The following is a 27,250-nucleotide window of genomic DNA, read 5'->3' as shown; positions in this document are numbered from 1 at the left end:
AGCTGCTTCAATCCTGTGACCTGCGATATCTCACATGAAAAGTGATTTTCCTTTTCGCAATCACTTCCACTCGCAGAGTTAGTGAATTACAGGCTCTAGTTACCTAGCTGCCTTACACTAAATATCTGAAGGACCGGGCAGTACTCTGCACTCATCCTAAATTCTTGCCTAAGGTAGTTTTTTGAGTTTCATCTCAATCAATTCATTATACTACCTACCTTTTTTCCCAGGCCCCATTCCAATCCAGGAGAGCAGGCTCTGCATACCCTTGACTGTAAATGGGCTCTAGCGTTCTACCTAGACCGTACAACTGCCCTCAGGAAAAGCACTCAATCGTTTGTCTCTTTCCATCCTATCAAACTGGGGCAGTCTGTGGGTAAACAGACTCTCTCCTCCTGGTTGGCGGACTGCATATCCTTTTGCTATCAGCAAGCGTGCATTCCACTTCAAGACCGTGTTAAAGCACACTCTGTGAGGGCCATGGCAACTTCAGTAACACACCTACGCTTGGTGCCGCTTCTTGACATTTGCAGGGCTGCCACCTGGAGTTTTCTTCAACCTTTACAGCCCATTATTGCTTAGACAAAGCCGGAAGACAAGATTCCATCTTCGGCCAGTCTGTCTTGCGCAACCTATTTACAACCCTTCTGCCTGCCCGGTGAGGTTCAGGATGCCCTCGGACAAATTTTATCCCAGGCCTAGTGCCTTGCACGCCTGAGGATGTCCAAATATGCACATTTGGTGCATATTTGGACATCCTCAGCTCAGTACTCACCCATCCTGCTTGTCCTGTGAGAAAGCAAACGATGCTTACCTGTAACAGGTGTTCTCACAGGACAGCAGGATGTTAGTCCTCATGAAACCTGCCCGCTGCCCCGCGGCGTTGGGTTCATAATGTTTTCGTATTTTATTTCCGCACTACGTGTAGCTTTTTAACAAGACTGAAGGGGGACCCCTGCTGGCTGCAGGGTTAGTGCCATGCTGGGCATGCCCAGTAGGGGCCAGTCAAAGTTCTGGAAACTTTGACAGAAGTGTTCCGTGATTGGGCTCCATCCTGTGATGTCACCCATTTGTGAGGACTAACATCCTGCTGTCCTGTGAGAACACCTGTTACAGGTAAGCAACATTTGCTTTTTGTTTTTTTGTACTTTGAAGACTTGGGTCTGCCTCGTGTGGCTGCCCCAGATTGAGCCAGGGGTCAACTCTGACCCCCACTCAAATTCTTTTTGCTGCAGAAGTTTTTTAGAAGCAGCATGGCCCTTTAAATGTTATGTGGGAGCTTCGGGATCTGTGTTAGGGTTCCAGAGATCTAATGTTACATTTAACAAATTTTGAAAAGGTAGTGTTGTTTTATCGCAGCTGACCATGGTCTTGGTGGGCTGCGATAAAATATGTGCATCAAATTACCTAGTAATGAGCTGCCTTGCATGCATTTGCTTTATTTATGCATGGAAATCAGCTCATTGTAATGGGGTGGGAACATGGGTGGGGTCATGCATAATATTGTGTGATAGTACTCTGTTGTGTGACAATCACTAGTTTGAGCCTCACTTCTTACAAGGTCCTTGGCACTCTTCCTCCTGAAAATGGACACTAGCATTTCCAGGTTAAAGCATAAGCTTTTAACCCGTTAAATTAATCGTATCACTTTATATTTATTCTACCTGCCTTCATCTTCCTTCCAGCTTGTTTTTTAGCTTCCAAGTTTATTCTATTCCTTGTTGATTGTAACTTTGACTTATTCCTTTTTCCATTGTTATCTATTGTTTACCAGAATTGTTACCTCAGTTTACCCTTGTTAAATGTAAACCGATCCGATATGGTTATCTACCATGAAGGTCGGTATAAAAAACTGTTAAATAAATAAATAAAATAAAATATGCTGTTTAATGCAGGTTATAGCACCACTGCGGCTTCATGCATCACCCAGTCAGATTGTAAGCCTTGTAGGGATCAGGAAATACCTACAGTATCTGAATGTAATCCATTTTGAAGTGCCAAAAGGTGAAATATAAATTAAATAGTAAACAAACAGCCCTGTATGGGGACAACCTGTTCAGTAACAAAATTAAAGAAGCAGTAACTATGATTAAGAAGCGTCAATTCACACTATAATTATCAGTTGAATTGGGGTATCAGACAGCTCCAGGTATTTATGTATGGTTGAATTTATTTATTTATTTAATATATTTATCTGCCCTTCCATGGTTCAGGACAGGTACAATAAAACACACATAAGAAATTATTCCAATAAAATATCTGAATTACATGTAACAATTGTTGCAGTCCCAGTCGCGGCAGCCGCGACTGGGCCCTTACCTCCTTGGCCCCGGTCCGTCTCCGAAGGTCTGCGGCCTGTTTCGCGGCATCCCCGCGGGGGGGGGGCACCACCGAGAAGCCCTGCCTGGATGCCTTCTCCCTAGGTGCGCGTGCGCGCGCAGTTCGCGCTTATGATGTCCGTTTCCTGCCACTGGAAGCTCCGGCCCATCGATGACGTCAGATGCCGCGGCCTATGTAAGGCCGCTGCGGAGCCCAGGACTTTGCCTTGCAACGGGGTTCCTTGCGGTTCTCAGTTGCTCCGTGCCCTGGAGTGCGCTATTACATTAGCGACTCCGTTCCTGCCTGAGACTTGTGTTCTGTCTGTGTTCAAGTCTTGCTTTTGTCTGGCTTGCTTGCAGTAACCTGTTCTGCTTCAGTTCCAGCTTGATTCTGGTTCCAGTAGCCAGTTCTGCTTCAGCTCCTGTCTGGTTTCAGTAACCAGTCCTGCTTCAGTTCCTGTCTGGTTCCAGTAGCCAGTCCTGCCTCAGCTCCTGTCTGGTTCCAGTAGCCAGTCCTGCTTCAGCTCCTGCCTGGTTCCAGTAGCCAGTCCTGCTTCAGCTCCTGTCTGGTTCCAGTAGCCAGTCCTGCCTCAGCTCCTGTCTGGTTCTAGTAGCCAGTTCTGCTTCAGCTCCTATCTGGTTCCAGTAGCCAGTCCTGCTTCAGCTCCTGTCTGGTTCCAGTAGCCAGTCCTGCTTCAGCTCCTATCTGGTTCCAGTAGCCAGTCCTGCCTCAGTTCCTGTCTGGTTCCAGTAGCCAGTTCTGCTTCAGTTCCTGCTTGCTTCAGTCCTAGCCTGCTTCAGTTACTGCCTGTCACCAGAGCCCTGCCTGCCTGCTTCAGCTCCAGCTTCAGTGATCGCCTAAGTCCCAGCGGCCGGGCTCTTATGGGCTCCTCTCGGGGGAGTACCGGCTTCCAGGGTGAATCACCAGTACTGGCTTCCAGGGTGAATCACCTAAGTCCCAGCAGCTGGAATCCTACGGGCTCCTCCCGGGGGAGTACCGGCTTCCAGGGTGAACCTCACCTTCTGCTCCTGCCTGGTATCCGCCTCCCGACCTGTCACTCTCCAGAGACTATAGTACACCTCTCCCCAGTCTCTCACAGGTCGGCCAAAGGGTCCACTAAACACTTCACTCACAACAACAATCATAGATAAAGAATATGACAATAACAAATTTTAGCTCAGAGATGTTATAAGCCAGTTTAAAATGGTAGGTCTTGAGGGATTTTTTAAAAAACTTATGGTCTTTGAGGCATCTCAGATCAAGAGGGAGGGAAGTCCATAGGGTAGGGGCAGCAATCAAAAAGACCCTTTCTCTAGTTTCATCGATATGAGCAAGCTTTTCTGAGAATATATCGAGGAGACCTTGGCCAGAGGATCTCCGCGATCGGGTAGGTGTGTAAAGTTTGAGCGTTGAAGAGATCCAAGAAGAGGAATATTATTCAGCAAGTAATATGGAAATATTATTCAGCAAGTAATATGGAAAGACTGAAGGATAGGAGTGATATGGTCACGGACAGGTCTATTAGAAGATGGGCTGCCAAATTTTGCAAGATCTGAAAGTGTCTGATGATACAGGCAGGAAGACCAGTTAAAAGGGAGTTGCAGTAATTTAAACTAGAAAACATAAATGATTGAAAACTGTTCAGAAATCAAAGATTCTTAAAGAAGTTTTAGATTTCTGAGAAGGCAAGGTTTGAAGAGAAGAGAATGGAAAGAGAATCAATATGTGCTTGCATAGAGAGTGAAGGATCAATGAGGACACCAAGATTGCACACTATCTGAGAAATTGGGAGTTGACAATCATTTACTATAAAATACAAGAGTATAGAAGAAGATGGAAATCTAGACAAAATTTATTTATTTATTTATTTATACTTTTTTTATACCGACCTTCATGAAAAATATCATATCAAATCGGTTTACAAGGAACAGTGTGAGTCAACCTTAACCTTAGCATAAACCAAGTTGCAGTAAAGTTACAATAAAACAGTGGTAATGGGGCTAAGGAGAAGAAGACGCTAGAAGCGGAAGGAGAAACTCAGAAACAATAACGATGCAGTATCAGAGACTTTGCTGAAGCTTGTCTAGTTACAGGACTAATATCCGCAACCTATTCCATGACCTAGCTGGTGCTGGTTTAATTACGGGAAGGCTTGACGAAACAGCCAGGTCTTAAGTTTTTTCTTGAATGTCCGCAGACAAGGTTCCTGTCTGAGATCCGGGGGGATAGCATTCCAAATGGTTGGTCCCGCTGTCGAGAAGGCCCGTTCTCTAGTAGTTGTTAGATGGGTGGATTTAGTGGAGGTGGTGTGTAATGATCCTCTATATACTTCCCTGATTGGTCTAGAAGAAGTGTGTAGCCTGAGTGGTAGTTGCAGGTCGATGGGGACCTGGTGGTGAATAGTTTTGTGAATGATAGTAAGTGCTTTGTGCATGACTCTAAATCTTATAGGCAGCCAATGCAAATCTCTGAGGATGGGTGTGATATGCTCTCTTCTGTTAGTGTTTGTAAGGATTCTAGCGGCTGTGTTCTGGAGCATTTGAAGTGGTTTGGTGGAGGAGGAGGGGAGACCAAGCAGAATGGAACTGCAGTAGTCAATCTTAGAGAACAGAATGGCTTGGAGGACCGATCTGAAGTCTTGAAAATGCAGGAGTAGTTTGAGTCGTTTGAGTACCTGCAATTTGTAGAAGCAATCCTTAGTGGTTTGGTTGATGAACTTCTTGAGGTTCAGATGATTGTCAATTACTACTCCAAAGTCTCTTGCTTGTGTGATTAGGGTATTGGGTAGGGTTGGTTGAGTAGTGTCACTGTGTTCAGGTGATATAAGGAGGAGTTCCGTTTTGGCTGCATTGAGTACCAGGTTTAGGCTGGAGAGGAGGAGATTGATAGCTTGAAGGCAGTTGTCCCAGAACATAAGTGTTTTTGTAAGGGATTCGGTTATAGGGATTAGAATTTGAACATCGTCGGCGTAGAGAAAATGTTTCAGCCCTAGATCTGTCAGTAGTTGGCAGAGGGGAAGAAGGTGTAAGTTAAAGAGGGTGGGAGACAGGGAGGAGCCCTGGGGATCTCCTAGTGAGGGATTGATGAGTGGAGATTCTTTATTGTTGACTTTGACTTTATAACCTCTACTGGTGAGAAAGGAGTCGAACCATTTGAGGGCCGTTCCTTTTATCCCTATGTCGGATAGTCGATTCAGGAGGATGGGGTGGTTCACCCTGTCGAAGGCTGCCGAGATGTCGAGGAGCACTAGCAGGAAGGAGGTCCCCCTATCTAGACCCATGATGAGGTGGTCTGTGAGGGAGATGAGTAGGGTTTCTGTGCTTAGCAATTTCCAGAATCCATATTGAATGTTGTGGAGTATATTGTGGTCTTCTAGATAGTTTGAGAGTTGAGCATTGACTAATTTTCCATTACCTTAGCGACAAAAGGTAGATTGGAGATAGGGCGGAAATTGTTAGGGTCTTTTGTGTCTAAATTCGGTTTCTTAAGAAGTGGTGGCGAGTTTTAGCACCTCTAGGAAAATTCCTTGTGACAGAGAGCAGTTAATTATATCGGCCAGACTTTTGGCTATAGTGTCTGGTACTAATAAGAGTAGTTTGGTCGGGATTTGGTCAGAAGGATGGGTAGAGGGTTTCATTCTTTTTAGAATGGTTTCTATTTCGATGGCAGATGTGGGTTCAAAGGATTCAAATGAAGCTCCCATATATGAGAGGGAAGAAAAGGGAATGGGAGGAGTGGTAGAGCTGGGGGGGGGGGAGGCATGTTAGGAGATTGGACATTTTGCTCTGGAAGAAGGCTGCCAGTTCGTTGGCTTTAACTTGTGCTTGGTCGTTCGGGATGAGTGGAGTGGTGGTTTTAGTGAGTTCGGTTACATATGAGAATAGTGCCTTGGCATCAAATACGAGGTCGTGTATTCTAAGAGCGTAGAAGTCATTTTTTGTTCGTAGTGTTGAGTTCCTGTAGGAATGGAGGGCGGATTTGTAGATCGCAAGTGTACTGGGGCAAGGGTTCTTGCGCCATTTGTTTTCTTTGTGTCTAAGGTCTTGCTTCAGTTTCCAGAGTTCCTTGGAGAACCAGGGTTGTTTGTTTTTTAACGCTGGGTTGATTTGTTTGGTTGATAGAGGGCATAGTTTGTTTGCTACCAGTTCAGTGATGCTATGCCATGAGAGTAAGGCTGAATTCGGGTTTGAGACATCTAATTTGGTGAATTCTTTGGCTAGTTGCTCGCTTAGTACCTCTGATGTGCATGGTCTCCTGTATTGAAAAGTGGATTGAAGTGGGTGTGGTGAAGGGTTTTCTACCATCTTGAGGGTAGTGGAGATCAGGGTATGGTCAGACCAGGGGACATGAACACATTTGGGAGGTACGGTGTGTGTGAAGCCGGAGTTGATGAAGATAAGATCCAGCATATGTCCAGCTTTATGAGTGGGCTTATTGACAATTTGCTTGAAGCCCATTGCCGTGAGAGAGGTGAGAAATGCTTCGCAGTTGGATGAGGGGGGGGGGGGGTTGCGTCGACGTGTAGGTTGAAGTCCCCTAAGATCATGGCTGGGGAATCCAAGTTTAAATACTTAGATATAATTTCTATCACTGGGGAGGCGTCTGAGTCTAGGACTCCTGGCGGAGCATATATGAGAAGTATTTGAAGGGAGTTTGATTTGAAATAGCCTACTTCTAGCTTAGGGGTGGTCATGATTGGTTGGAGGGATAGTCTCAGCTCTTTTTTGGCTGCTAAGAGTAGGCCTCCTCCTCCTCTCTTTTTTTGTCTAGTAAGTGAGAAGAAATCATAAAGATGTATTGGTAATTGATTTATCAATGCTATATCCGTCGGTTTAAGCCAGGTTTCAGTTATAGCACAGATGTCTGGCTTAGAGTTGAGGAGATAGTCGTTGAGAATATGGGATTTCTTTGTGAGCGACTGTGCATTGAAGAGTGCTAAAGAGAATAGCGCAAGACCCAAGAGTTGGGTAAGGGGGGATATCATGATAGGAATGAGGGTTCTTATGGAGCGTGTCCGGATCGGCGTGAGTAAGTTACCTATGGTGAAGAGTTTGTGGTGAAAGATGGGGATTGGGAATCCTTGTGTCATGTTTCTGTTTCTGTTGTTGGTGGAATCCATGTGCTGGTATTGGAGAAGGAAGCTCACTGCAGGACCGCACTCTGGAGTGCACTAAGGGGCGCACAAAGGGGCTGGCCCCTTTGTTGCGCGGTGCCGAGAGAATGCCCCGAATTTAAAGGGCCGCCGGAGGATGCCAGGAAGTGGCCTCTGATAGGCAGAAGAGCCGGGGCGGCTGTGCCGGTCGGTCGGTGGCGGGACAGCGCAAAAAGGGGCCTCTTACCCCGATGCTGCTGCAGCCGCCTCTTGGAGAGGGTCTCCTGACCCTATTTCTGTGCTGCCGAGGAGGTGGTGAGGAAGAGGGGGTGCCGAGAGAATGCCCCGAATTTAAAGGGCTGCCGGAGGACGCCGGGAAGTGGCCTCTGATAGGCCGAAGAGCCGGGCAGGCGTGGCTGGGTTTGTCGGGCGGCTGTGCCGGTCGGTCGGTGACGGGACGGCACAAAAAGGGGCCTCTTACCCCGATGCTGCTGCTGCCACCACTTGGAGAGGGTCTCCTGACCCTATTTCTGTGCTGCTGAGGAGGTGGTGAGGAAGATGAGAACTTCAGTTTTATTCAGGTTAAGCGAAAGCTTATTAGAGCGCAACCAATGCTGAAAAGTAGAAATACAGAATGAGGCAAATTTTTAGAGGGAAAAAGTACTGAATTTCATCATCATATAATCTGTAATGTACCCCAAGACTGGCAAGGAGATGACAAACAGGAGTAAGGTAAATATTGAACAGGGCAGCTGACAAAGCAGAGGATACCAATAGGAATGATGGGAACCAATCAAGATTTGTTTGGTACGAGAGGAAAGATAGGATCGGAACTAGCTGTAAACAGGTCAGAAAAACCTTATGATGAAAGACAAGATAAAAGAATGGCATGGTCCATAGTGTTGAATGCTGCAGAAATATTGAGGTAGAACAATGTATACTGGGATCAAGTATCAAAACCCCGACGGATGGTATTAAAGCTGGATGAAAGCTGCATTTCAGTGTTGTGAAACTTCAGGACCTCAAATTGTTACTGATCCAATGTATGATGATCATCCAAAAATCAGTAAGCTATTTCAGGATGACATTCTCAGTAACTTTAGCCAGAAAAGGCAGAGATGAAATGTGGCAATAGTTTGCTTTGATGGAGGGGTCAGAAGAGGGTTTCTTTAATATAGGTCGGGTAGTGGCTTTTTTTTTTTTTTTTTAAGAGTCTGATAACCAACCAGCAGACAGTGAGGAGTTGACAGTCGATAATAAAATAAGGAAGGTCATGACAAAGTATTTTTAATAATGCAGTGGGACAAGAGTTTAATGGTATAGTGGCATTGTTTATCTTAGAGACAATCTGAGCAATCTCAATCTGTGAAACAGTAAAAAAGGTATCCCCACTTGAACTGTCAGAGAGCAGGGTATCAAGTAATGGGCCAATATCATTGAGAAAATTGTTGTGGATCATCTCAATTTTCTGAGAGAAATGCATTGCAAATGTCTCAGCTATGTTGAGACCAAGAACAGATGAAGGTAAAGTAAGGTAGGAAGTTGCAGGTGAAACTATCTCCTTAACTGAATGAAAACGTTTTTGTGGGTTATTAAAAGATAGGGAAAATTTGGAATAAATGTGTGCTTTCCTAGCAGCCAGAGTTGCTGCACGATAAGCTGATAGAGTGGGTCTTTATGTCTGGAGTAGTTCAGGAGTTGGGTTCGATCTCCATTTCTTCTCTCAGCATCTGCAATAATTCAGAGATAAGCCAAGGGGTGGTCTTTTTATGTCTTTTGCAACTATTTTTATAGGAGCCGGTTGGTTAACAAAAGATTGAAGTGAAGAGTCCCATAGCTCCAATAGAACATCAATTCTTCTCTTACAAGTGGCCATTCTTCCAAAGACATTCCTTCCGCTCTGTTTAGTGTCTTCAAACCCTACTCCTCTACAATAACAACAGCTTCTTGCTCAGGGGCATCAGAGGGAAAGATGTCAGTCTAAGATTCCACAACAGATACAGTCTAAGCTGGGTACTAGTTTATGACTGCTCTAAGGCAGTCCAACAGTGAGGGGAAAGGGTCCAGACTTTCCTATTGAAGTAGTTCCAAATTAGCAAAGACCAGTGGGCCCTGAAAATTGTGGAATATGATCACTGCTTGCACTTCCCATGTCCTCTTCTCACCCAGTAGATTTTGGTTTTCAATTCAAACCCATCTCATTCTGCCCAACTACAGCTGAAAGTGGGGTTGCACCTTCTGCAGAGGCCAATGAAGCCTGTACATTCCGAGGTGTATGGTTATGAGTTCCATTCCCAACATTTCCTAATCCCCAAGAAATCAGGAGGATTGAGACCTATGCCATATTTACAAAGACTAAACAAACTGCTGGTTTGGAAGAGGAGCAAAATGAATTCCCTACGAACAAGATTCCCCATCAATAAACTGAATGAATTGTTGTGCATTCTAATTCTGAAGGACACATATTCCTATTCATGCCACTCACTAGAATTCTTCAGGTTTGTGGTGGACATGTGCTACCAATACAAGGTACTTCCCTTTTTGCATTGGAGCTATGGTAACAGCTGCTCTGACCTCACCGGTGCATGGACAGGCACTAGTTCTGCTTAGCATTGCTGAGAAATGGCAGGAACTGACTTGGCTTGCTGTAGAGATGGTGCTGAATTCACTGGAGCTGGTTTGGCCTGGACATCTGGTGCTGATCTCACTGAAATTGTCTTGGCCTGGACAGCTGAAGTCACTTGACCTGCATCCATGGGCAAGACAACCTGTGACACAATCACTGTTGCTGCTTTGGGGGAAGCAGCCTATGGCAAGATTTCGGGTGCTGCTATTGGAAGAGCAGCCTGGAGCAAGGTTCTTGGTTCTGTTATGGGAGAAATAGCTTGGAGCAAGGTTCTTGGTGCTGCTAGGGGAGAAGCAGCCTGGTGTACAGTCTTTGATTCTGCTGTGGGCACAGCCTGGAGTAGAGTTTCTTGATCTGCTGTAAGCATAGCCTGGAGAGGAATCCTGGGAACTGCTGTGGGTGCAGCCTTGACCAACAGCATGGGCACTGTGGAGGCAGCTAGGATCTCAGCCATTATTGCTGCGGCTTCCACAACCTGAAGCCAAGCTTTTGACGGTGCTGTGGACTCATTCTGGGGCTGAGTCTTACATGCTGCAGGAATGGCCTGAATCAAAGGCTGCAGATGTTGCCTGGAAAGGAATCCTGGGAACTGCTGTGGATGCAGCCTGGGACGAGGGTTGGACGTTGCAGGTCACGAGCCCATTCAGAAAACTGGAGCGCCAGCATGGAATTAGGCATGACCTGGGCTATATGCTATTCATCTCTTCATAGCTGTCGATCATATCTTAGGTGACTTGCAGAACAGGCACTTCTATACAGATTTTGTTCTAGACAAGAGTCAGTTAAGGAAAGCAATCTACAGTTATAAATCTTTTGGGGGGAAAACATCTTGATATGGCGTATGTGATTCACAGAGAAAAAAAATTCACTGGGCCACCCTTGCCTCAGGTTTATGTTAATTCAGTCTGTCATGGGTGTCTGGGTTTGGCAATCAGGTCTGCCCCGGAGGCAAGATGCTTACTTGGAGAGGCAGGATGGAGACACAGTGGCAAGGTCAAGAGCTGGAGAATCACCAGCAGAGAGAGACAGAGCAGGAATGCTGAAACTGGACAGAAGCAGGACACTGAAGACTGAACTGTGAAGCAGACAGCTTTATGTGCAAGAGTGCTTTACACAAAAACAATTGCAGGAATCTTGGAACCAGGATAATTCAACTGAACAAGGCTTGGATACTTAGGCAAGGCTACAATTGCAGGAATCTTGAAAAACTAATACAATTGCAGGAATCTTGGAAACAGAATACTTCGTCTGAACAAAGCCTGGATACTTAGGCAAAGATTGGATATCAGGAAACAATCAGTGCAGATACCTTATATATTGCTTGGAATAAAGGGCACATCCAGTGCTGGTCTATTCAGACTAGAGGTGCATGTCTGACTCTCCCAGGAAACATAAATATGCTAGAACTCCTAGGAAAGTCAATAGCCTTTGTAGCCTTATGGTAGGTTCATTGTCCAGATATCCCAGCGTTACCAGTTCAAACTCTGATATCTTCATGGAGTGTCCTCTTTGCTCATTCTGAAGGATGTGTAGGTTTTCAAACATTCTACAATTTTAGGTGAAAGAGGTTCTCAGTTTGGTGCAAGACCAGCCATATGAATCCCTTCTCCTGCGGGCTGAGGGATTTACTTCAATATCTATTTTTCCTTTAGTCTTTGGGCCATGGTACCTCATTAGTCAGAGCGCATTTCAGCACGATTGTATCATATCAGTTACGAGTGTGGCCTCGGCTGCAGTTTCGATCCGAGGGCTTGGAGGCCTTCGCTACTGTTAAGAGCGCGGAGGCGCGGTCGTTTCTGAAACAGGTGATGTGAGCCCTTGGGCCACGGCATGACTCAGGGAGGAGCCCCAAGACACACTGCGGGAGGGGAGCTGGTGTGAGCGCAGGTAACGAGGAGCAGGATAAGACTGAAGCGAAGACAAGGAGACTGAGGTCTGACCCTCTACTGGACCTGCATGCCCCAGGATGACCAACAACACAATGTTGATCAACGAACAGTCCTCCGACCGTTCCAAGCCCTTTCGGACGTGCCGCTGGGTACGGCAAAAGGCGGCAGGCCAGACAGAGGATGAGGGCAGATGGAGTCCTTAGAACACAGAAGACTTTGGATGAAGACTCAGGCGAGGACACTGTAGACGAAGACTCAAGGCAAAGGATCAAGGCACTGTAGGCGAAGGAACAAGGCAAGGATCAAAGTGCTGGGTCGAGACTGCGACGCAGCGCACCCTACACAGTCCACCCGCGGGACTGGTTGCGGACCACGCTGGAGCAGAGCAGGATGGAACTGAATCTTTGGCATGGACAACTGCAAATGCAAGGAGCTCCGAAGACCGGGACAAGTTTCAAGCACAAGATTCAAGATTTTTTAGGATTCAAAGACAACTCAGGATCCAAGACTTAGGATTGAAGCAGAAGTCTTCCGGAGGCTAGCACTGCGAAGATGAAGATGGCCTTTGTACTGTGAGATGCCTTACACAGCCCGCCTGTGGGCTGGTCACGGACCATGACAACAGCATGCCAGGAAAGTGGAGATCAAGGAACCAAGGCATGGTTGCAGAGGCAAAGGCAAAGGTGTCAGGAAGGACATTGGACATCAGGAGGTACAAGCGAAGGACATCAGGAACATGAAGACATCTGGAGACACAGACGAAGAACATCAGGAACCTGAAAACATCTGGAGGCACGAACAAGGACATCAGGAACAAGAAGACGAAGCTGTCAAAGCAGGAGAAGACCACGGAGGACCTGGATCGGAGAGAAGACACAGACAACTGTGGAACCCGATCCGAAGGCAAGGAGTGACTGAAGAGGAACTCCTTTATAGGGCTAAAGCAGGAAGTTGTCATCAGATGGGGCCCGGGGCATATCAAGCCGCGGGCCCTTTAAATGTAGTGAAGTGGCACACGCCGGCACCTAGAGCGGGAAGCAGGAAGATGAAGCACCTTGGACAACGGCATCCCCCTGCGTGCTGAAGCAGACGCAGGGAAAGGCAGGCTGGCTGCAGGCAACAGCTGGTATGGCTTCCTGCTGTCCGGTGAGGACCCCAACAATAGCGTCGTGGCTCCCTGCCACAGAGACAAGCCAGCGGTGGCATTAGGCCGCGAAGAGGAAGTGAGGTGCGCGGCCTCCCTGCCGCAAGGCAGGGGATCCCGGCGTCGGGTCCTGGTGGAGTTCGGCCCTGCCATGCAGGGCGGGAAACTGCTGCAGCCACAGGGCCGCAGGGGATGGTGGCAGCTGTGGACTGCCGCAAAACTAAAGCAGGTAGGTGGAGGGACTGCCTGCGGCTCACCGCGGGTAGAACTGCAACAATATCATCAGCAGATGGAAGTGTCTTCAATCTCTTTCCACCCTTTGGTATACAAATTCATGAAAGGATTATGGCCTTTGTTCAGCAAATCTCCATTGCCTTGGGACCTCAGCCTAGTTCTTGCTCAACTTGTAAAATCTTTTTTCAAATCTCTTCAGTCATTGGACTGAGAGTTTCTCACTTTGAAAATGGTGTTCTTGTAGCTTTCACTCTTTGGATTAAAGCGTTAGTGAATTGCAAGCTTTGGATTCCTATTCAGCATAACTTCAGTTCCTTCCAAAAGTGGTGTTTGTTTTCCACATTAACCAAGTTATTGTGCTGCCTACTTTCTTTCTGAGTCCACATTTGTACAGAGGAGAAAGGGCTGTTTATTCCTTGGACTGTAAGAGAGCCCTTGCATATTACTTGAAAAGGACTCCATTTTATCATCAAGCTTCTCAAAAGTTTGAGTTCTTTGATCCCAATAGATTGGAATTGCAGTGGCCAAACAAACTCTGTCCAATTGGCTAGCAGACTGATGAGCCTTGACAGTGTTTAATCTGTAGGGCAGCCAACACATAATAGTTTTTGATACAAATAAGAGCCATGGCAACTTCAGTGTTACACGGACCAGCCGCACCAGGCAACGTCCGGTTCCGCTCATCAATATGGCAGGGACGTCTTCCAGCCTCCTCATCATGGTGGGGGATCCCCACCGGCATCTCTCACTGCCCTCGGGCAGCGCCGATCTAGCTATCCTCTCTAGTGCGCCGCAATAGGGATGCCTCCCCTCGTGGCAGTTTCCAGCCTGCTCCCGTCCTGATGACGTCAGACCCGATGCCCTATTTAACCTCGTGACTTGCAACCACCAGACACCTCAGCAAAAGTTCGAACTCCATTGGAGCTGCTGGTTGCCATGTTCCTGACTCCATCCCTGAATCTGGGTCCCCCCTGGATTGTCTCATGGCTTCTGATCCTTGGTACGTTCTTCTGACTCCGAGTTCCTGTCTCCGCGACCTTTGGATTGTTTTCTGGCCTTGACCTCTGGTACATTCTCCGGATTCCACTTGTTTGCTGCCTGCCCTGTCCTCTGGATCGCCGTTTGGACTTTGCTTGCCTGCCGCCTGCCCTGATCTCTGAAACATTGCCCGAACTCTGCTTGATCTCCGCCTGCCCTGACCATGGACTGCCTGACCTTGTCTTCTCTCATCGTGGGATTCCTCTTCATTGGAGACCTGTGCCTAAGTCCAGCTGGCCCTGGCACCCAAGGGCTCAACCTGCGGGGAACGAGGGCTAGTAGTGGTGAAGGTCCAGTTGGGTCTCTGCACCGACCAGCTCCGCCTGCTGATGAAGAGGACCTACAGGGTTTCCCCCTGCAGGTAGTGCCAACTTCGTCTCGGTCCAAGGGTCCATGCCATAACATTCAGTGGCTCATTTTAGGGCCCTATTCATTGAAGAAATTTGCAAAGCTTTACCTGGTCATCTGTGCACATCTTCGTGTTCCACTACTGTCTGGACAGCATGTCCTGAAATTACAATAACTGTGGGCAAACAGTTCTGCATAGCTTGTTCTCCTAGTAGTCTCCTCTCCACTGGTTGAGGCTGAGTTGTCTTTAAATGCTTCTGCTGTGCAATTCTCAGCTTGGAACACCTCACACATATTGGCTAATTTATGCCTGGAGAATCCTGTTTACAGGGAAGTAAACTTCCTTTCCTCAGATAAAGCATCATTTTCTCCAGAAATGCCTTTGAAATTTGCCCTCTGTAAGGTTAGCAAGGTATCAGTTACACTCCTTTTCTGTTTTTACAGGATTGTTCTTGGCAGAAGGGGGTGGCTTTTCTTGATGAATTTAATTTTCAAGATCCCTAAGTCTTTTAGATACCTAGCAATGCCTTAGCAAGATGGATTGGAATAATTAGACAGATTGGGTGAGCCATTTGCTTTTTTCTGCCAGCATCCTCTATGTTGTATTTAATATCATGCTTTCTTTTTGCATGTAAAATAAATCTGTAATTATAAATGCATAAATTATATTCATAATAATGCACAATATAAATTTTCAAAAGTCGGGGGGTGGGGGGGGGGGGGGGGGACGGCCGGCCAGATTCAAGGCTGACGTTTTGTCTAGGGTACCCTATTCCCTTCCACTGGCTTAGGGCTTCAGGTTTGAGGAAAGATATGCACAAAACATTAGCCATTGTTCTTTGCAGAGATTATATTTTGGACCCAAATTTAAGGAGGCAGTGGACCTCATTAAGAACCATTGCTCCACTCTACTAACAAGGTGTCTACTGCAACTACAGTTCCTCCATTCACAACTTGGTGATTCCATCCATCTTTCCATTAAAGGCAGCTCTTCTTTCATAAGAGATGCTACTCTCCATAGTCCTACTCTTGCCCTCACCGGACAATTTATTTATTTATTTCATTTATATTCCACTTTTCAGTTCTTCAAAGCTAATTATATTCAGGTACTGTGGGTATTTCCTTATCCCCAGTGGGCTTACAATCTAAGTACTTGATTTACTAAGGCTTTTCTCCCATTTTTTGTCATTTGGGAAAAATGCTTACTAAATGAGGCCTCAAGTTTGTACCTGGGGCAAAGGAGGGTAAAGTGACTTGCCCAATGTTACAAGGAGTGGTGGTGGGACCAAAGAGGGGAATACAAACAGATTTAACATCTCAGTTGATGTCTAGAATTTTATTCCTTACAGAGACTGTTGCCAGTATCTCAATCTCAGTACAAAAAGTCCTTATGGGTGGAAAACTTAACCATTTTGCACATTGATGGTCACTGCTTTCTGACAATCCTCCTCTTCCCCCAAAATTGTCCAAAATTGCTCAAATTCTTCGTATAGAGTTATAAAAAGAACTATCTTCCATGAACAAGAAACATAAATGTAGGTTTCACAGAATTCAGGAGACAAACAATATCACCAAGAAAGAAAGACAGGCATTTTGAAAGAGTACTTTGGAAACTCAAAAACATGTGCATGTCCTTCGTATGCAGTAGAGGATGATCATGTAAAGCAAAGCAAGGAAAGAATGGCATAGCATAAGAAGTAGAAAGAGGGACCATACAATCTGGGCAGAAAGAGGGACCATACAATCTGGAAAGGTTTGATCAAGTGATACATAAAAGACAGGAGAACACATCAGAGGCCATATCAGCATGTAATAGAGGGACAGAGACTATATGAAAAGGTACATTTGATTTAGATAAGAAAAAATACCATGATGGACAGTGACGGACATGCACAAGGACTTACTTATTCGCTGTATTGGCTCAGGTGGCCACTGACCCTAGACTTGCTGGCCAGTGTGGAAGTGGGTTGTAAGATTGTGAAGCTATGGCTTCTTGGTAAGGCTTGAGAAATGCATGGTGTGAATAAGGGAAAGTTTGAGTCTAGTGTTTTGTGAGTGCCTTCCCTCTTGGAGAGGTCAGATGTGAGTAACAGTTGTGAATAAAGATTGCGTGATGTGGAAAAGAGTTTATTTTTAGTTTAGATTCATACAGGGAAATTGGTCTTAGAAAATTATTTCTGCTTCTCTTGTAAGAGTGTCCCTCCTCCTGTATGTGTATTCTCTCCAATAACTTTTTAACCTTTCATCTAATTCACCTAGTAATATTTGTGCATACTTTTTGTGTCCACTCTGAATTTTTTTTAAAACTTTTATTTCCTTTAGAGAAACAGGACAATTGAGTTGAGATCTCAGGGAGGTCAGGGCACATTGTGATGTCACTGAGTATTTTGAAAGCTATCTTGCCATTGATTAATAGTCATAATCAAATGCTAATTTTGTACCGAAGGAGAAAACAAGACATCATTAAATGTTCATATATCTACTTATTTTACTTTTGGACACATGCTTGGTGTTGTATGCCAATAAATCAATACCCAAAAATAGCATGAAGAAACCAAACTATGAATAATAGAAATCTTGCTTTGAAACAGGGACTTTATCTTGTTATATAAAGTGACAGTCATATAGCGCCGCTGGCTGCTTGTGGCTTTTGTGGAATAAGCCCTGTTTAGCGCTAGGGCTTTATAGTCATTGGTCACTTTTATATGTAAGTAGAGTTCATAGATTCTTCATCAAGCGTATAGAAGAGCAATGTTCTCAGATAGAGAACAATTATTACAATATAGAGAAAAGACCTCAGTTCCTAGTTTAATTTGTGTTCTACATCACACCAAAATGACCCAACAAATTAGGAAAGTGATTCTCAAATACTGGCATGTTTTAAGTCCATACTCTATTTTTCAGGATCTACCTATGTTTGCCTATACAAGGGGCACAAATATCAAATAATATGTAGTCAGAGCAGCCCCCTCGGAAAGGATATCTCGCACTATAGAAGGACAAATTCCATGTGGCAAATGCACCTTCTGTGCACAGGCACATAGAGGCACAGAATGGCAAGACCGGAACAGTGGCATCAAAATTATTAGTAAACATGATGTAGATTATAACACAGATTATGTTGTGTAAGCCCTCCAATGTCCATGTCTGAAAATATATGTTGGTCGAACCAAGCGCAGATTCGTATGCGCCTTACAGAACACAGAAATCGCACCAATAATAACATGAAGGCGCCTACTGTATTGCATTGTATTAATGAAGGACATAATTTTGAGGACTTTAAATGGATTATTTTGGAGCACATTCCTCCCTCTTGGTGTGGAGGAGACAGAGCATCTATTCTTAATTTCAAAGAGAATCAATGGATTTATCGCCTACGATCCGTTGAACCGACCGGTCTTAATGACAAAATAGAGTGGTTCTCTTTAATATAACAGATACGGGTTTTCCCATTTAGCGTTCATCCTAAGATTGCTTCCACAGAACGCGCCATACACCCTTAATAAGTATACTCAGCAGCATACATCACTTCTGGCTGTCAATCTTTTCATCCGGTGGAATCCCCTTTAAAAATAGCGGCCAGAGAGCGGCTGTTTGTCAGTGAAGGGTATGCAATTCTTGTTACAGCAGGTAGCTCACAGCACCACGTATGTAAGTAAAGTGGATTTTCTGTTCCTTTCTGTTTGACAAGTAGAGCATTTGATAAAATTTCTTGGTTCATATCATTTTGATTGGCTTATGTTACAGCATTAACAGATGTTCATGCCCAGTAGTTAGCTGACCGCACTACCAGGATTAAGTAAGTGTTCTTTTCACCTTTTCAGCCACCTTTAATTTTTATGCAACAGTTCGTTTAAAGGGCAATCTTTCCTTTGTTGCACAGATTAGTCCACTACAGTCTACATATATAGACACCGAGTTACCCTGAAGAAGGAGCAGTGACTCTGAAACATTGCAGTGTTGGACCACACATTATAAGAGACTTTATTGCATCGTGGACTGTTTTCAGATAAGTGCACCTAGATAGCTTCAATATGAAGAATCTATTAACTCTACTTACATATATAAGTGACCAACGATTATAAAGCCCTAGCGCTAAACAGGGCTTATTCCACAAAAGCTACAAGCAGCCAGCGGCGCTATATGACTGTCACTTTATATAACAAGATAAAGTCCCTGTTTCATAGCAAGATTTCTATTATTCATAGTTTGGTGTTGTATGCCTGCAGTTCCTCATGTACTACAGTTTGCTACTGTATTGGTGGCTTTTTCTCTAGCTGTAATTGTTTGTTTTCTTTTCCCCATGTGTGCATTCTGGATTCTTTCTCCTATTGGATCTTATAGAGGTGGGTGAATAAGTGTTTAAGGGATTATGCAAATGCAGAGGTATAGAGAAAAGTCTGGACTGATATTTCTATCTATAGATGTATGCAAACGTCACAGACTGTGCATGCCCACTGTTTTCCCTGCTTTTTTTCTGTGCCGGATCAACATTATCTAAGCAACTTTGCTTGCCCAAATAAGGGTAATCAGATTTATACATGGTAAAATGAGTCAGCAAATGCATTCTTGTGCTTGAAGCAAGGGAAGCCTGAATGCTTTATTATATATTAATTATTGTCCAAGTCACTGCCATTTGGCTTTTCATGCAGTTTCTTTGAATGGCAATTTTTCTTTTGGCTGACCAACTCCAGTGACTATTCACCATGTTTTTCTGTCAGGCCTCAAATTGGGTGAATTGACTCGTGAACTATTAAATATGGATAAAATAAATGAGGCACATAACTCAGAACTATTTCCTAATTTGCTTGTGCTGGTTTCATAAGCAAATTCTGCATTGAGTGGATGTGATTTGAAAAGGCTGTATCATTGCCTGGTTTTTTTTGTTTTTGGTTTTTTTTAAAATAAATTTTGTTTCTTTAACCAGTAATTTGACTGTCATCCTTATATATAAATTATATCCAGCCTACTAAATTGAATTCTGCTATATTATTTTTACTAAAAAGTAGATTCTGCACTGGCAAAGCTTACTTTAGCATTTAGTATTGTATACATAATCTTTCGGTGTGATCTAGTAATCTTGGATTATTACCAAGGCAAAATGTAAAATTGAAATATATTTTTGCAGTTGTAGTGCTTCTAATTTTTGATGTGATTTTACTGCTCAGTGATTACAGGTAAGATTGCACTATACCAACTTAGAGGTCTTGATTCACATCCTAAAGGTGTTTTTGCTTGATGAAAGGTTGTCAGTGATTATAGTTCACAGCTTGGAAGGGATGCCTCAGCATTATTTGCTATCTTCTTTTAATTTGATTTAGTATTTCTTGAGATCCCCTAGCTTTGTGCTTGAGGGGTGCTGGGGAGATGGGGATTAATGTGAAGAAAAGCTCTTACTATCTTACCTGAAGGTATTATGGTTTCTTTTTCTTGCATTCTTCTTCAAGACAGGTTGTAATAAAATGGAAAAGCATAGGATGTATGGAAGAGCTTGGAGGGAAAAAGAGTAAATAAATATATAGTAAGGTTTCTTTATCCTCTAATGAGTTGAATATTTGTATGAGAAAGTTTTATATTTATGTAATCTTGTAAAAGACAGTTTTTTAATTTTACAGTAATGTTACAAACTATTCTGAAAGCTAGATTATCAGACAGTGCACATAAACGTTAATTTTCAAAGGTCAGAATCTATGTGGATAAAATACATTTACAAGGGTAGATTGGCTGAATCTATGTAAGTGGATTTTCAGCCAACTAAAAGCCTGTACTTTTAGTTGTATTAAAAATAGGAATTCCAAGGTGGCATTTCATAGGCATGGTTGAAATCTGAGCGCATATTTAATTTTCAAAAATGTGCATGCTCTTTAACCTTCATTTGAATCAATTTAAAATATGTACTTATTTTATATCAGCATAATAACCCTATTTTCAACACTAAACTCTGCAGGTACTTTGTGTTTGAAAATCAGGTTGGTTTGTGCAGGCTGAAAAATAGGGACTTACATTGCCAGTTAAGTGCCTTTTTGAAAGTTTTCATTCACGTTTATTATTTATAAATTTTTCAGTAGAAAGATATTTGACTAATTTTGCAAATAAAATAACATCCTAATCTAAATAAGAGACCCTGAACAAGGAAAAGTGAATAAACTCGTTTTAGATGGATTTTTAGGCTGGTTTCAGTTTGGAAACACTCAATATATTATAAGCTTCATTACAACCTGTATAACCTTCATTATGTTAAGATTTGTGGGTATGTGGGCCCTTGGCCTGAGATACAAGCTATTACTACCTGTGGGAAGGGCCCTCACAGGTCTGCACCGTTGGGAGGCGAGGTCAGAGACAGCAGAGATCTCTGGGTGAGGTAATAGAGAGGTCCCGCGGCACCAGGAGAGGACCCTGTAGAGCAGAGCTTTCCAAACTTTTCATGTTGGTGACACTTTTTTTTAGACAAACATAATTTCATGACACGGTAATTCGGTCTACTAGCAAACCAGAGGTTAAAGGTTAAACGAACAAAATATATTTCGACAATTTATGTGTTTCCTTAAATATATACATAATAAAATGTTTCACGACACAACTTATCTTGTGAAAACCTTTAATTTATATTAAAAATATATAATATTCCAAGATTAATGTTATTGTTATAATTTATGAGTAACAAGAATAAAACAAAGTTTTTGAGTTATTCAATTTACCTCTTTAATGAGATATATGAGCTTGATGGGATGAACACAGCTTTTGAATATTTGGTGTTAATAAAAAAGTCCAAAGGGTCTTCTGCGTAATTTTAAAAAGCTGGCCAGTTTCACACTATAAAATTATTTGATAGCCTCATTCAACTAATTCTATATGGCTATGAGAGTGAAGTCTGGAATTTATAGGAAGGGACAGAATGTCAATATAAATCCTGCACCTCCAGTTCTGTAACTCTGTGCATCCACTGAAATTCCCCCAGAAAATGGAGCTTGGATGTTTCCCTTACAGCTCATCATACTAAAATATATTTTCAAATTCTGGTGTTACCTCACAGTAACAGCAGCACAAACACCTTCCACTGCCAGGCACAATGTGAACTAACACAAAACCCTGCAAAAAAGACACTCAAAATCTATACTGCAATCCCATTGTAACATAACAGTAATAACACTAAGGACTCAAACAACAATAATCCTACCTGTGAAAAAGCAAGGGTAAATATTACACTGGGTCCTAGAATACCAATACACCACCTACTGAGGAAACAAAACAAACCCGATTGCGATAGATCCCTATGCTACCAGAATCTCTCATCATGGTCACACACACAGAGCAGAGACAGACCCTCACCAAATACAGAATACAAAATAAAGGAGCACAAATTAGACAAAAACTGAAATGGAAACCCCAAGAAGCCAGACTGTGTGTATTAATAATGGAAAAACAGAACCACCATTCCTCATAAAACAAATAAAATCAAGAAACAAAGCATCAGTTATAATAGTAAAACCATACTAATAAAATAATATTTTAAAACTACTGATAAATAGAATTTCTATTAATTAAAATCATATACATTTTTTACAATTTCCCAAACACCAATAAAATATTTCAAAACAGCACATATATCAAATAACACCCAATAATTAAAACTAATAAGGATTTTAAAAAGCCCCTTCTGTCCATACATGGGATCTCTTGATTTCCAGTCACCCTGATATTGTCAAGGATTAGGAGGTTATCCTCTCTCTCTCACACATACACTGTCACATACATAAACATTCATGCTCTTATACCCACCATAACCTCTCGCTCTCACAGACACTGACACACTCTCAGGCTCTAAGACACTCTCTCCCCCTCCACACCCGCCCCCCACACAAATTCTTACTCCCCTGGATTTTCTCATAAACACTCATGCTCTCACTCTCTCTGGCTCCCTCACATACACACAAACACACACACCCAGGCAAGTTCCCAATCATTCTCACACAAACACACACACCCAGGCAAGCTCCCAGTCATTCTCACACCACTCCCTCACCATCCCCTAGGCAGGCACCAATTCATTCTTACACACACAGACCCCGAGTCAGGCACCAATTCATTCTCACATACAACATACACCACACACAGGCAGGCACCTATTCTCACACATACAAACACCAGGAAGACACCCATTCATTCTCATACACAGACACACCCTCAGGCAGGCACCCATGCATTCTCACACATACACCCCCAGGCAGACTCCCATTCATACACACGCACACACTAAAGGCAGACCCCCTCTCTTTCTTTTGCCAGCAACCTCGGAACCTCACTCATTCCTCTGCTGCCACTGTCACTGATGCCGCATGGCTATTGGGGAGGCGCTGATTGCTGCTACTGGCACTGAAGCCCATTCTGCTGCCTCCTCTGTGCAGGCCCCATGGGTTTCCACTTCCTCCATGTTGATCTCGTACATTGTGAGATCCGCATAGAGAAAGTGCTACTCTTGCACATTACCAAAGACTACATGTGCCAATCAGTAAAAAGTAATTTTTTTTTTACTTTTGCTGTCTGATCTTAGTTTTCTAATTGGTTGGTCACAGGCTTTTTTGTTCCACCTCCCCTTTCTTGTTTTTTTGCCAATTCCTTTCATATTGTCTTTTTTTCTATTTCTTTTCTCTCCATCTATCTTCTTCCCTCAAACACACAGTCAGGTTCTCATTCTCACATGCTTTCTCTCTCTCACACACACACACAGGCTCTCACTCCCACATGCTCTCTCTCATACAATCATTCATACACACAGGCTCTCATTGTCACATGCTGTCTCTCTCACACACACACAGGCTCTCACATGCTGTCTCTGCAAACGTTCAGGTCCTCACTCCCACACACAATCTCTCAACTCATCTCATACATGCACAGGCACACAATCTCTCAACTCATATAGAAACATAGAAACATAGAAATGACGGCAGAAGAAGACCGAACGGCCCATCCAGTCTGCCCAGCAAGCTACGCAAGCTACGCACTTTATCTTTTTTTTAATCTTTTTCTCTCACCCACCTGTTACTATTGGCTTCCAGTACCCTCCAGCCCTAATTCCCCTCCACCCCACCACCAATGTAGAGAGCAGCGCCGGATCTGCATCCAAGTGAACATCCAGCTCAATTAGGGGTAGCAACCGCTGCAACAAGCAGGCCATACCCCTGCCCCATACTCTTACCCACCCCTGCTTTTTTTTTTGGAGATGGCAGCCCTCCCTCCTTCCGCTCCATGAAGGTGGAACACCAACCACTGGCCACTGGCTCCGTGAATGCCTCTGTGGCTACTGCCGCTCCGTGCAGTGTTTGCTGCCTCCTCTTTATTCACGTCCTCTAGACTTGATGGACCCACAGTGTTTATCCCACGCCCCTTTGAAGTCCTTCACAGATTTAGACTTCACCACTTCCTCCGGAAGGGCGTTCCAGGCATCCACCACCCTTTCCGTGAAGAAATACTTCCTGACATTGGTTCTTAGTCTTCCTCCCTGGAGCCTCAGCTCGTGACCTCTGGTTCTGCTGATTTTTTTCTGATGGAAAAGGTTTGTCGTAGTCTTTGGATCATTAAAGTTTTTCAAGTATCTGAAAGTCTGAATCATATAACCCCTGCTCCTCCTTTCCTCCAGGGAGTACATATTTAGATTCTTCAATCTCTCCTCGTATGTCATCCGATGAAGACCCTCCACCTTCCTGGTCGCCCTTCTCTGTACCGCTTCCATCTTGTCTTTGTCTCTTTGTAGATACGGTCTCCAGAACTGAGCACAGTACTCCAGGTGAGGCCTCACCAAGGACCTGTACAAGGGGATAATCACATCCCTTTTCTTACTCGATATTCCTCTCTCTATGCAGCCCAGCATTCTTCTGGCTTTTGCTATCGCCTTGTCGCATTGTTTCGCAGACTTCTTATCATTAGACACTATCACCCCAAGGTCTCTCTCCTGCTCTGTGCACATCAGCCTTCCCCCCCCCCATCGAATACAGTTCATTCGGATTTCCACTCCCCATATGCATGACTTTGCACTTCTTGGCATTGAATCTCAGCTGCCATATCTTCGACCACTCTTCAGTTTCCTTAAATCCCGTCTCATTCTCTCCACTCCTTCCGGCGTGTCCACTCTGTTGCAGATCTTAGTGTCATCCGCAAAAAGACAAACCTTACCTTCTATCCCGTCCGTAATGTCGCTCACAAAGATATTGAACAGGACCGGTCCCAACACAGATCCTTGCGGTACACCACTTAAAACCACTCTCTCTTCAGAGAAAGTTCCATTTACCATCACACATTGTCTTCTGTCCGTCAACCAGTTTGCAATCCAGGTCACCACCTCTGTACTCACTCCTAAGCTTCTCGTTTTATTCACCAGTCTCCTGTGCGGAACCGTATCAAAAGCTTTGCTGAAATCCAAGTAGATGACATCGAGCGCTCTTCCTTGATCCAATTCCTTGGTTACCCAGTCAAAAACGTCAATCAGATTTGTCTGACAGGATCTTCTCCTGGTGAATCCATGCTGCCTCTGGTCCATCAATTCTTCTGACTGTAGATAGTTCACTATTCTCTCTTTCAACAGTGACTCCATTACTTTTCCCACCACCGAAGTGAGGCTAACCGGTCTGTAGTTACCAGCCTCCTCTCTGTTCCCACTCTTGTGAAGCGGGACCACCACCGCTCTTCTCCAATCACTCGGCACCACTCCCGTTTCTAGGGATCTATTGAACAGGTCACACAGCGGACCCGCCAGCACATCTCTGAGCTCCCTCAGTATCCTTGGATGAATCCCATCAGGCCCCATGGCTTTGTCCACTTTCAGATTCTTTAGCTCTTCCCATACATTTTCTACTGTAAAAGGATTTTCATCTATTCCACTTCCCTCCAGTTTCTTGTTGTGTAGAGATGGTCCTTCTCCAGGGTCTTCTTTAGTGAACACAGAGCTGAAGTATTCGTTTAATATTTCTGCCATTTCTTCTTCTCTCTCCACACATTGATCATTTCCACCTTTCAATTTCACTATTCCACTTTGGACTTTTCTCTTTTCGCTGATGTATCTGAAAAATGTTTTGTCACCATTTTTTATCTCCTTGGCAATCCTCTCTTCCGCTTGACTTTTTGCCGACTTGATGAATTTCTTTGTCTCCCTCAGTTGAATCAAATATTCTTCTTTGTGCTTCTCCCTTTGGGATCTTTTATATTTCTTGAATGCTGTTCTTTTAGCTTTAATTTTGTCAGCCACCTCCTTTGAGAACCAGATAGGTTTCAATTTTCTTTTGCTTTTCTTTACATTTCTAACATATAGAGTAGTTGCCTTGGTGATTGCTCCTTTTAGATTGGTCCACTGCTGATCCACATCTCTCTCGTTCTCCCATCCTTTTAGTTCTTCCTCTAGGTACTTCCCCATTTCCTCAAAGTCCGTGTTTTTGACCTGTAAAACTCAGGTCTTTGTGCTTCTTTTCCAATTCTTTTAGTGATGTTAAACCATACCGTTTGATGATCACTGGTGCTGAGGTGGGTGCCCACCTGGACATCAGAGACATTAACTCCATTAGGGAGCACTAAGTCAAGTATAGTTCCTTCTCTCATGGGTTCCATTACCATTTGTTTGAACAAAGTTACTTGCATGGCATCCACTATCGCTCTACTATTTTTAGATTCTGCAGATGGGATTTTCCAGTCTACATCTGGCATATTAAAGTCACCAACGATCACCACTTCTCCCTTCTTACCTATCTTATGGATGTCTTCAACCAGATCTTTGTCCAGCACACTCTACGGGCCCTCAGCCTCTCTCTTACCTCTGGGCCTCCTCTTCCCCGGTCGCTGCAGGATGGGCCTTGCAGCAGCCCTGATCTTCTCAGGCCGATCCGCGGCGGTGGCCCTGATCTTCTCGGGCCAATCCGTGGTGGGGACCCTGCTACCAGGCCTTCTCCTCTTCTCAGCCCGCTGCAAAACGCTGTTCCACTTCTGCACGTGGCTGATGCTCTTCCTCCTTCCTGCCCATGCGGCTCCGGCAACATTTTTATTCCGGGGCCGCGTGGGTAGGAAGGAGGAGGAGCACCTGCACGTTTAGACATGACCTTTTTCTTCGGGCCGTGGTGACGTGAGCTCCACCACGGCCCTGCCGATCTTCCTGCTGTGTGTCTCCGGCACAGCACAGCGATGCTTAACTACTCAGCCGCCAGTGGGATGAGGTCCACCGGCAGGCGCATTGGCTCCTTTTGACCTCTCCTCGGTATACCACGTCACGTGCACCGGGCTTGCGCGACACTCCGGCACAGTGCAGGCGACACACTAAAGTGTCACAACACATACTTTGGAAAGCTCTGCTGTAGAGAGTAGAGATGTGCATTCGTCGTGGTTCGGGGGCCCCGCCCCCTGAAACGGATTTTCCCTGAACTACGAGAAAAAATTGTTTTTGGGTTTGTACGGGGGGAGGGGCACATTTTATTTTTTTAAATAAAAAACCACCCCAAGCATTAAACTTTAGTATAATACAACCCCCCCCCCCCCCACCATCCCGATCCCTCCCCAAGACTTACTAACATCCCTGGTGGTGC

Source organism: Rhinatrema bivittatum, chromosome 9, assembly GCF_901001135.1.
Source record: "Rhinatrema bivittatum chromosome 9, aRhiBiv1.1, whole genome shotgun sequence".
NCBI classification, from domain to species: domain Eukaryota; kingdom Metazoa; phylum Chordata; class Amphibia; order Gymnophiona; family Rhinatrematidae; genus Rhinatrema; species Rhinatrema bivittatum.
This window is presented reverse-complemented; position numbering follows the sequence as displayed.